Here is a 12,243-nt window from a genome sequence, read left to right on the forward strand (position 1 = left end):
TCTACTCCTCTTCCATCCTTTATCCAGTGCAACATTGACATGACCTTCTACTGGTTCTTGGTTCATAATTTCTGTGTCTGGTTTTCCTGACATTCCATCAGTACTATAATTTACACACTATAAGTAATTTTTTGCTGTAATTAACTAGTGAGGTTTTCTGTATAAGTTTTAAAATTTTATATTCTGAAAATAAAAAAAGCTATGGTGTCAGACTGTATTTTCCAACATGATCACAAAAACAGCCTGAGCTGTGGTCTCAGCTCTAGCTACCATCTGACTGCCACCAAAAGACAGATCTCTAGTGAGAGCTGGTTAGTTGAGCCTAGTCCACCTCAGAACCACTAGAGGTAATAATGAATGGACTGTTGTTGTTTTAAGCCATTATGCCTTTGAGTGGTCTGTTTCAGAACAGTAAATACTGAGGAGAGATTCTGATACCCAGAAGTGGGGCATGACAATAACAAAATCCTAGGACATGTAGCATTACCTATAGGGCCAGGCTGTGAGCAGAAAGTAGGATGACATTAAGGAGACTTAGTGGAAACCAAAGAGCTTCCATGAAAGCATTATGGAAGCCTAGAGGGCTTCAAGGGGGCTGTCATAGAAGGCTCAGGCAAAGTACGGGAAATATCATTGGAAGCAGTTAGGAAAAGGCACCCTTATTTTGTAGAGGGGCAAAGTATGGCAGGACTGTTGCCTGTGGTCATGTGGAAAATAGGAAATGTACCTAATGAACTCCAAGATCTAGCTAATGGAGCTTTCCAAGCAGACTACTGAAATTGCCACCTGTCTGCGTCTCACTGCCCATGATAAAATGAAAAAACTGGAGATAAGCTAATGAATGAACTGTTAACAGAGGAGCCAAGATTTGCTGGGCTTCAAAATAAAACTATTTCATATTCTCAGCCTCCCTAGACAGCAAATGATTCTAAAATAAAAACTACTTTCTGGGAAGAGATCAAATCTACTATACTATCAGGAAAACAGGGTCCAAAAATGAAACTAAGGACATGATAGTAAATTCTTTCTTAAGATTTTAGAAAGATCTTAGGTGATACCTCGCAGAACCTTCCAATCAGACCAAACGCTTTTCAAGAATTGTGGGAGTGTTCTCTGTACATCTTCTCTGCAAATATTGGGCCTTTAAGAATCTTAAAGGATATCGTCCCATAGCAGTGTCATACTGAGCCCAAGGTAGAGAGGGCTTAGCTTGAAGAAATAGTATTATAAAGTGATACATTTAAATGCACAAAACAAATAATGTTCTTAAGAGAATTATTCTGGTGGAACCATAGCGAAGCTGGCCTAGAAAGAACAAACACTAAATATTAAATAAAAAGGACTTTGAACCTGTACTTTTTGCAAGCAAGAAGCAGGCTGAGAAAGCTATTCCATTACAAACTCAGGATTTCTTATTAGGAAAAATAAAAGGATGACTTTGAGGGCAGAACCAAAGGCCCAAAAGGTAGGACCAATAGTCATGACAAATACCTACCAGGCAAGTGGACTGAGCCCTAATCCAAGCTCTTGGAAACATGCTAAGAATCAGTGACTGCTTTACATCTCTTGTTTTACCCTTGAGAAACTATCTCACAGTTGTATGTTGGGGTGTGGGAAGAAGATAGGTCTCTTTAGTTCATAGGAGTTCAAACTGAGGGAAATGGGATACAAGAAGGTATATCCCAACAACCACATTTTAAAAGCCTTATCTGCCCATGGGCCTGATTTTGATGACAAGATCCTGGACTTTGAGCAAATGCCATAATGGAATGAGACGCAATGGAAGAGGAAGGGATAAGTGTATTGTGCATATGGGAGAGAGATAAATTGTTATGGCAAAAGGGTAGACTGTGACTCATAGTACTTTCTAACATGACCACAAAACCTCCCATACCAGACGCTCTTCTTACACTGTGACCCTGAGAGATCATTCCTCCCGATCTTCCTTGAATCTGCACAGGCCTATGGCTGTGGCAGAAATGATGTGACTTCAAAAGATAAGCTATAAGAGGTAACACAGTTTGTATCAGAGCCCCTTAGGATGTTTCCTCTTGGAATCAGTCACCATGTCCTGAGGAAGAAGGAAGACTTCACTGAGAACCACTTGAAGGTGTTCTAGCCAACAGCCCCAGCTGAGGTCACAGCTAAGAGGCAGTATCAGCTTACAGACAAGGGAGCAAGTGATCCTGTGAATAATCCAGCCCCAGCCACTAAGAGACTGTATCAATGAATATTGATCCTAAGTACAAACTACCTAGCCAAATCCAATTAACCCCAGAATCATAAGAAAAAAATATAAAATAAATCCTGTTGTTTTAGACCACTAAGTTTTAAAACAATTCATTATGTAGTAATAAATCATTAGAACAGTAACTATTAAAGAAATTATTTACTTTAATTCTTATCAATGCCAAAAGGATTAACAATATTAGAAACTAGGTTTTGTTTCTACAAGTATTTTTTAAAGTAATGTCTTTCTCTTATACAAAGGTGATGTCTTTCTTTTATATAAAAGTATAAGAAATCTCTTGTAGTCAATGTATGTTGCTCTTTGACTGCACACCCTATCCTCCAGGTTCAGGTTGATCCATGAGTGGTTCCCATTATTCAGAGAGTGCCATGTGGCTCATAATATTAAGATAGTCTATGTATAGAATGAACGAGGTAGGTATAAGCCAAATTGCTGTAACAAAGAATCTCCAAAATATAACTAAGGAAGCAAAGAAGATTATTCACTCTCATTTAACAGTCCAGAAGTGAGCATTTCAAGGCCAGTAAAGGGGCCCTGCTTAAGTTTATCCAGGGATGCAGTCTTTTCATGCCGTACCACTTCCAGAAACCTCCTAACATTATTTATCTTCATCTGCAAAGTCAACACCACTCTCTAGCACCATATTTACATTGTCATTTGCAGGAAGGGGGAGACAGAGCAGACGGTGACAAAAAACTTCTTTATTAAAGAAGATTCCAGAATCTCCACCCTCATTATTTCTGCTGTCCTCCCATTGACCAGAACATAGAGCTATCCCTAGCTTCAGGGAAGGCTGGGAAATGCAAACCATGCCTGAGCAGATATATACTTAGTTTCGGTACAAAGATTCTTAAAAAGCCCTGTGACCCCTGTTTCTCGGTATTCACACCTTCACATAATCTCTCGACTGTGGATGGGACCTGTGACTTGCTTCTAACCAGTAGAATGTGATAAAGGTAATGGGATGCACATGATTACATTACTTAAGACTGTAGGGTCCCACTTTGATAGGAAACAAGAGAGTGAGGGCAGTACCCGTCGAACGTCCAGCATAGAAGTAAACGCTACCACAGACCACAAAATCCAATAGGTTAGAAGACAGAGAGTGGTTCCACCCTTCAACAAGAGAGCAACAACACTAGTACCAGAGGGCAAACTTAAGGCATTCAATGAGAGGAACAATCACAGGGTACCAACTACTCAGTCAGCCTGGTTAGCCCAAGTCATAGAGGCCAAATTACAACTAGCAGGTGAGCATGCAATTGCTTAAAAAAAAAAAAAATTATAGTATGAATCAAGTGCTAAACAATGCCACAGTAACTTAACATGATATGACCATTGCACAGTAGGAACAGACAAATCCACAAATCTGACTCCTCAGAACAATGACTGGATGAATGATGTTAACATTTTTTCCAGGGGCTTCTGTTTGTGGAATAAGCTGACCAAACTCTTTTGATTGACACATTCTTTTCTGTATATTCTTGCAATCTAAATGTGCCAAGTAAGGCCACAATGCAGTTATACAGATTGTATGGATTATACAGCGTAGAATGACTACACATAACCTGACAACATTGACTTTCATGTTGATTTCATGTATTTTTTTATATTTATTATGAAATTTATCTGACCAAATGGAAGTCATGTGTTTTTAAGGAAAGGATACCTTTCACATTAATTAACATAGAACTCCATAGACAGTTTGACCAGTTGATTGAGGAGAATATTTTCTAAAACGCATTTAAAATTTACTAAATAGACATACTCTATTTGGCAATAACAGGTATACTTATAACATTAAGAGAAGGGAGTAAAGAAATGCTTTCTGGGAGGTGCCCCACTTGGAAATTATCTTGCTTTCTAACTCTCAATCATATACTTTTTCACCAACCCTCAGCCTCATCTTAGGATCCCACTCTGGTCCAGTCTCAAATCCCCTCCTGAAGATTTGCCACCTATCCTCAAATATGAGAAGTCTCATAACATTGTCCTTTCCTATGCCTTATGAACTTTGATGCTACCAGTTTCAGCCTGATTTTAATGCTCATTTTTCTCTGCTCCAGTTTCTGCCTTCCCTGAAAAGAAGAGTGGTGGACTTTGATCCCAGGAGCACAAGGAAGAAAGTGGGTGCCACTATTCCATATCAATCTTTCTACAAAAAATAGCTGCAAAACATTTCCTCCTGAATTATCTAAAGGCAAACACAGCACCTCCAATGCCAAGTGTACTAGTTCCCTAGGATTTCCATGACAAATTACCATAAACTTGGATGGCTTAAAACAACAGAAATTTATTGTCTCACATTTCTGGGGGCTAAAAGAAATTAAGGTGTCAGCACGACCATGCTCCCTCTGAAAGTTCTAGGGAAGGATCCTCCCTTGCCTCTTCCCCAAATCACTCCAATTTGTTTTGTTTTGTTTTGTTTTGTTTTGTTTAAGATTTTATTTAATCATGAGAGACACAGAGAGAGAGAGAGGCAGAGACATAGGTAGAGAGAGAGGCAGGCTCCACCCAGGGAGCCTGATGTGCGACTCAACCCTGGGACTCCAGGACCACGCCCTGAGCCAAAGGCAGGCACTATACTGCTGAGCCACCCAGGGATCCCGATCACTCTAATTTCTGCCTCCATAATCACATAACATTTTTCTGTATCTGTACTTTGGTCACTTGATTAGGGCCGACTGTGAGTAGACTTCCCCATAGGTGTTTATTCAGAGGATCAATAGTGCTATAGATCAGAGAGTGCACAGTGGCCAGCAAATAGTAAGTACTCAATAAATAATAGCTGAAGCAATGATAGTAGGTTCATCTGAGATCTCATCCAAATCTGAGATTCTGTAATTTTACAAGGTGTCTATTTATAAAACAGTGATTTAGTAGTCCTAACATTTTAGGACCTAGTATTTTTATTAATAACATTATTACTACCAACAAATTGAAAAACTAGGTTTTATACTAAGTGCCTTATTGTTGTCTCAAATAAATACCTCTATGAGGTAACTACTGTCATTCCCAATTTACAAGTGAGGAAACAAAGACTCCACCAGTTTACTTGATATATGCGAGGTCACATAGCTAATAAAATACAAAACCAAGACTCCATTCAAATTTGTTTGGCTCTACAGTTATATTTACCACTCATTACATTATTTCAAAGAACAAAATTGCTGATGACCCTTCAGAGACATAATACCATATGGATAATAATTTTTAAGTAAGGCAGAAACACAGGTGTCCTCAGAGATAGATATTTACATTTTTCACTGAAATCAAAGAGGTAGGGATCCCTGGGTGCCTCAGCGGTTTGGCTCCCACCTTCAGCCCAGGGCATGACCCCGGGGTCCCGGGATCGAGTCCCATATCGGGCTCCCTGCATGGAGCCTGCTCCTCCCTCTGCCTGTGTCTCTGCCTCTGTGTGTGTGTGTGTCTCTCATGAATAAATGAATAAAATCCTTTTAAAAAAAATCAAAGAGGTATTATTGCTTTTCCTTGATGAGGTCTCATAAAAGAAAGACACCATATGACTAGATCAGAAGGGTATCTGACCTTTGCCAAACTCCATCCTTGGGAATAAAACTCAAGAAAGAACCCCACTGAGGCTTCCAGCTACCACTTTAAAGAGAGTTTGGAACTATGGACTAGAGATACCTGCAAGAGAATATAAATAACAGTAAAAGGGAATATAAGGGAAGGGAGAAGAAAAAGAGTCCTAACTCGGGGAAACAAACTAGGGGTGGTGGAAGGGGAGGAGGGCGGGGGGTGGGGGTGAATGGGTGACGGGCACTGAGGGGGGCACTTGACGGGATGAGCACTGGGTGTTATTCTGTATGTTGGTAAATTGAACACCAATAAAAAATAAATTTATTAAAAAAAAAAGAGATACCTGCAAGAATTTGTAAACTTTGGAAGTTACTCTAGTGCACTTATCTCATTAAACTCTTTTTTTTTTCCAAAATGATTACTTGAAAACTCATAAAAATATCAGAAAGGGGGATCCCTGGGTGGCGCAGTGGTTTGGCCCAGGGTGCGATCCGGGAGACCGGGTATTGAATCCCACATCGGGCTCCTGGTGCATGGAGCCTACTTCTCCCTCTGCCTATGTCTCTGCCTCTCTCTGTGTGTGTGTGTGACTATCATAAATAAATAAATCTTTAAAAAAGAAAGGGAGACAGAACATGAGAGACTCCTAACTCTGGGAAATGAACTAGGGGTGGTAGAAAGGGAAGTGGGCAGGGGGTGGGGGTGACTGGGAGACGGGCACTGAGGGGGACACTTGATGGGATGAGCACTGGGTGTTATTCTTTATGTTGGCAAATTGAACACCAATAAAAAATAAATTTATTTAAAAAAAAGAGAGAGAGAAAAGGACCTGGGTGCTATGTTCAAGCATAATAAAGGAAAGAGAACTACTATTTTTTTTTTTAACCAACCACACCACATAGAAAAAAAGACCTTTCATAACACAGTTGGCAGTGCAAAGGTCTAAAAGACAGAAACCTAAGTTAAGTGGCCAAGCTTTGTAGCAAAATAGAAAGAATTTTGGTGACCTGGAGCTGGTTGGAGCCTGGCTCAACAAACAGTAAAACATTTTCCAGACTCCCCTGGGATACAGAGATGCCTGACCAAAGGACCGTTCTCAAAATGTCGTTCCCAGGCCAAAACATCATCACCTGGAAATTCATTTAATATGCAAACAATGCAGCCCCATTCCTGACCTACTGAATCAAAAACTCCGGGGATGAGTCCCAGCCATCTGTATTTTAACAAGCCTCCAGATGATTCTAATATACACTAAGTTTGCAAACCATTGCACTGGGGAGGAAGATTTGGCTCATTATAGAATTTCACCTCAGGAGATTCTGTTCTCCTGATGCAAGGTAAAAACAAAAACAAGTTGATTAGAAAGGAGCTGTGCAGTGAAAGCCAAAGAAAATGATTCATTTCTTCAATATTCACCAACAGAATTATCACCAAAGTAGCAAAGCAAATAATCCATTGAATGATCATGAGTCATCACTCTCCATAGTATCTATCCTCTATGTATATTGCTGCACAATCCACATTTGTTTGCTGACAGTTTTACTTGTTAACCAAAATCAAGAATACTTACTATAAATGATATAAAAATAGGATTTAAAATTAGTGAAACTTACCATATCAGTTAGCAATGAATTTGGCTGAAAACAACATATGCCTAAGATAAACACATATTATTCATTCCAGTCAGGCACTTTAAAAAAAATGAAAATTAAAAAAAAAAAAAAAACCAGACCGTGGTTATCAGTGAATTATCAGTCACTGATGTCCTAAAATGAAAGGTTTATTACTCATATATACTCATGAACTTGTTTAAAATGTGACAAATCCTACTGCTCAATATACTGGGAAACATTTGTATGTTCTAATGAGTTGAAAGAATGAAGAAAAAACAGTATACAAGACCATACTCAAACCCACATGAAACCATGATGTTTTGCTTCCCAGATTTCAATGTGAATTTTTTAATTTATATTTCTCATAACAACCAATGTCCTTATCATTATATCATATAGAACCCATTTTCAAACTTCTTCAGAGATTGAGTACATTAAAAAAGGAAGAAATATTTTAAAACAAACCTTTTTATTGAAGAAAAAGAAATATAAGGCCTCTTACCATTAGAAGATAAATCCCATGAGGTTGTATAAAGGTAACTAAGCCATAGATAAGAGCAGGCTCCCAGCTGCAAAACATAACACAAATGTCATTGATGCTGGATTGATGCCAAAACTCCTCAGTGAGAGAAACTGAGAAGAGGAGTCACATAGGTTTACACAGTGAGGGAAGGGGAAGCAGTCCTGGAATTTTATCTGCCATAACTATAGTGGGTGATAGCAAATATTCCTCATCTTCAAGTGCTTAAAATTTTTCTTTATTAAAACAACGATAACCCAGAGAAGATACTGATGTTGACAGGAAGGTGCGGGATGACACTAGAGCAGCAAATAATTTCAATCTAGTTCATACAGTTCTCTTTCCAACCTTGCTGTATTCAGAGACACCTAATTACATCACCATATGTTTTGAAAAGAAAAATTTTTTCACTGCATCTAAAACAAACATATGGTGAAATATTTTTTCAATGTTATCTTTTAAATAAAGTGAAGAATTGACATAGTATATAATACTTATAATATGTAAGAAGTTTGAAGACCTTTGAGATCCAACATCAGAATAGATGGATTAATAATTTTCTTGACATATTTTTGCATGTTTGATTAATTAATTGGTGTCTTGAGACTATGTCATTTTATATCAAGATTTGAATGTACATGGGTTAATTTGGTAATGGATATCATTTTAATTGGATTCAAAATTGGGGTATATGTCTCTGAGGATCCTAACTGGTCAGGGTAGTCAAAACTATTAATTAATGCACTTCAGAATATTAACTTATTTTCTGAATGCCTTATGGTCCTCCTGAGTTCATCAAGTTTTCCTCTCAGCACGAACTCATGCCCATACATTTGGGTGTTATAGATTTGTCAAATTTGAAATTACAAAATAAAAGGAAAAAATTTTTATCATAGGCCTTCTGTTACTGATTTTTAAATTAGTTTACTAAAAATGCACTTGCAGTATCTAGAAATATTCCACTGTGTGTTTCTTGGATGCCTATATCTACTTTCTATCAAATAGCAACATATCAACCAGTGTTATCAAATTAAGCCACTTAAACAATGATTTTTGTCACTCTGTTTTAGAAATACATGTGTCAAAATAACATGCCTAGTAGTTTGGAGGTCAGAAAACATGAGATTAGTTGTGGCTCTTCCAATCACTATTTTTGCAACCTGATCAAGTTACCTTGTCTTTTTGTATCTGGTGCCCTTATTTGTAAAATGCTGCTTCACTCTCACACTGCTGTAGTTCATTACAGTCTGGGTCCATGAAGACTATAGAGAGAAGAGATGGGGCCTATTTGCTAACTCTCATACTCACTGAGATACCTATCAAACACTTACAGACACCAAATACAACTGTACATCCTGCAGTCGACAGATGTGAGGTTGGGAAAAATTTAGTATTAAAAATCCAACCAGGGATCCCTGGGTGGCTCAGCAGTTTAGCGCCTGCCTTCAGCCCAGGGCGTGATTCTGGAATCCCGGGATCGAGTTCCGCGTCAGGCTCCCTGCACGGAGCTTCTCCCTCTGCCTGTGTCTCTGCTTCTCTTACTCTCTGTATCTCTCATGAATAAATAAATAAAAATCTTTTTAAAAAATCCAACCAAAATAGCAATTTTTTAGATGAAGAAATAAAAGCTTTAAAACAATATCTCTAATTCTATTTCTGTCAAAATTAAAATAGCCCCAAATTCTTTGTATGTTCTTATATGACTCTGAGAGTAATATTTTTAAAAGTCAGAAAGGATGCAAACCAAATTCTAACCATGCCTGCCATCCAAAAGGAGAATGGGATGGAGAAAGTTAGTAGGGGAAAATGTGAAAAGAGATGTTGACTTTTTCCTCTGTACAGTTCTGTATATTGTTAAATTTTTACAACGAGCATATATTCATATATTATGTGTGTTTTAAAAGATACAGTTTACTAGTTTTTAATACACAGAAAAAAAGAGCTTGTTGAATGTCAGAAATCTAAGAAGCAATAAATCTCATACACAAAGGATTGTCTTAAGTAAATGTATGGCCCCACCTAAAACACAACCTCCCCACATACCCCTGCCTCCACCCCAAAAAACTTCAAGAACTATGAGAATTTGTAAGAAGATTCACTGAAAGAAGGTAATAAAAGATGTAGCACAAAGTGATTCCTATTTTGTTTTACTCTTGGTTTGCTTGATTTGCTATCACCTCTGGCTGGGCCTTTCCTAGAACTAGAGTATGAATAATAGCTATTTCGAGTGATAGATGAAGGATTATGAATTATGAAACTATTATGAAACTATAGCCTCTAAGAACAAAAGAGAGGCTATAGTTTGCCAAGGCAGGAAGTGAGGGTGTATTAGCACCAAGTGCTACATGTTATATACATACCCCTAGATATATAGCATATATATATAAAGCATACACACACATATGCGCACACACATAATCCACACAAAATGATAACCTGAGGGATCCCTGGGTGGCGCAGCAGTTTGGCGCCTGCCTTTAGCCCAGGGCGCGATCCTGGAGACCCGGGATCGAATCCCACATCAGGCTCCCGGTGCATGGAGCCTGCTTCTCCCTCTGCCTATGTCTCTGCCTCTCTCTCTCTCTCTCTCTCTGTGACTATCATAAATAAAAAAAAAAAAAAAGTCTTAAAAAAAAATGATAACCTGACACGTAGGCATCAACACAAATGTTCTAAACTAGGCAAGAATATTTTACCTACCATTGATTGAAGACTATGCTGGCCACTTAAATACATTGTCATTTAACCTACAACTTACTAGGTAGGTATTACAGCCTAACCATATTCCCCCAAATTCATATGTTGAAGTTCTAACCATCAGTACCTCAGAATATGACTCTATTTGAAGCTAGGGTCTAAAGTGGTAATTCAGATAAAAAGGAGGTCGTATGGGTGGTCCCTAACCCAATCTAATGTCCTTATAAAAAGAGGAGATGAGACATAGACATATAGAAGCAACACCTTGTGAAGACACTGGAGGACAACCATCTATAAGCCAAGGAGAAAGGCCTTACTTGGATTTCCAGTCTCAAGAATTGTGAAGAAAGTAAATTCCTGTTCTTTAAGCACCCAGTCTATGATACTTTGTTATGGTAGCTTTAGCAAACTAATACAGTAGGTTAGTTTATCCTATTACCTGATTCTTTTGAGATTTAATCAAATTCTGGTAGTGCGCCCCAAAGAACTTATAATGGATATCTGTTTTGGGCACTGTTTCTAATAGTTTCTATTCCATGGAGTCCTGCTAGGTCCACTAACAAAGAGTGAGCAACTGATCAAGACTATGACATCCTAAGATTCCTTCCTGCAACTGGCCCAGAAGAAACTTTGAGCCCAAGCTTTCAATCAGCCTTTCCTTCTTAGGATGGAACACCTGAGTAGAGTCACACAAAACAGAAGGCATTTGTCAAGTCTAGTGACCTAAACAGACTCTCCATGAGTTTTTACCATAGAGATCCCTGGAGCCACCCTGGTTGTTGACCTTCCCAAGGCCTTATAGTTTCAATCCTTTCTCTGCTTCTGGTCAATTCTTTTTTTGCCCTAGGCTCACTAGAGACAGTCTTCATCCCGTAAAGCTAAAAACACCTCAATGATACACATATTATTTTGTACTACTGAGTCTTTCGTATGGATAGTCTCTTAATAAATGAGTTCATTGTATATCCGTGGGTCCCTGAAGGAAAAGTGTTTGAAGATGTCTTGCAAATTAGAACTCATCATCACACCTATCCAACTAGGTGTGATCCTTTGAAAAGGGTCAAAGAACAGATGCTAATACACAAACAGACCTTTGCAACACATCAAACAGAACTTACTAAGAAAATTAGGGGCAAGAAGAAACAGTACACAGAATTCAGCATTGAACTGTAGAAGTATGGAATTTGCTCAACAACCAGGTTGGAGTTTGTACCTGCAGCACACACTGACACAGCTAACCTGGAGCTAGAGAGTGAATGAGTGCCGGAGTTTTGCAATGATAACTTTGCCCTACTGAACTCTCACACACCAAAACCCAGTAGTTTCCATAGACAATCTGCTTCATTACCAATGTGACTTAATATCAGAAAATTTTTAACACACTTTCAATAGTAGGGTTTACTGATATCCCTACACAAATGATATGCAAAAAAGTTCTATTTGCCAAATAGTGATTTACCACAATGGAAACTATTTATTCTGCACTTACTATTTATACCATTTATACTCTGTTTGCATAAAGTTTATAAAAATTATATACTCTCCCAACCCCCTATCATTTACAATTTTAAAATTGCCTAGATCCAGATAATACAATTAAATCTCTGAATTAACATAAC

The 12,243-nt window shown here is 38.3% G+C and overlaps 1 long non-coding RNA gene across 2 annotated transcripts in view; it reads right to left on the minus strand.

Moving 5' to 3' along the window:
- Window positions 1-12,243, minus strand: part of LOC112654036 (uncharacterized) — a 65,199-nt gene that overhangs the window by 2,650 nt on the left and 50,306 nt on the right. Inside the window, exons 3-4 of one of the 2 annotated variants that reach the window (XR_003132664.3) lie at window positions 7,910-7,976; window positions 7,408-7,448 (exon numbers count right to left, since the gene is read on the minus strand). This is a non-coding gene — a long non-coding RNA (uncharacterized LOC112654036). The remainder of the gene's footprint in view (window positions 1-7,407; window positions 7,449-7,909; window positions 7,977-12,243) is intronic. The other variant, XR_003132663.3, reaches the window with a different exon arrangement.

The sequence above is a fragment of the Canis lupus genome, chromosome 3 (genome assembly GCF_003254725.2).
Source record: "Canis lupus dingo isolate Sandy chromosome 3, ASM325472v2, whole genome shotgun sequence".
NCBI lineage: Eukaryota > Metazoa > Chordata > Mammalia > Carnivora > Canidae > Canis > Canis lupus.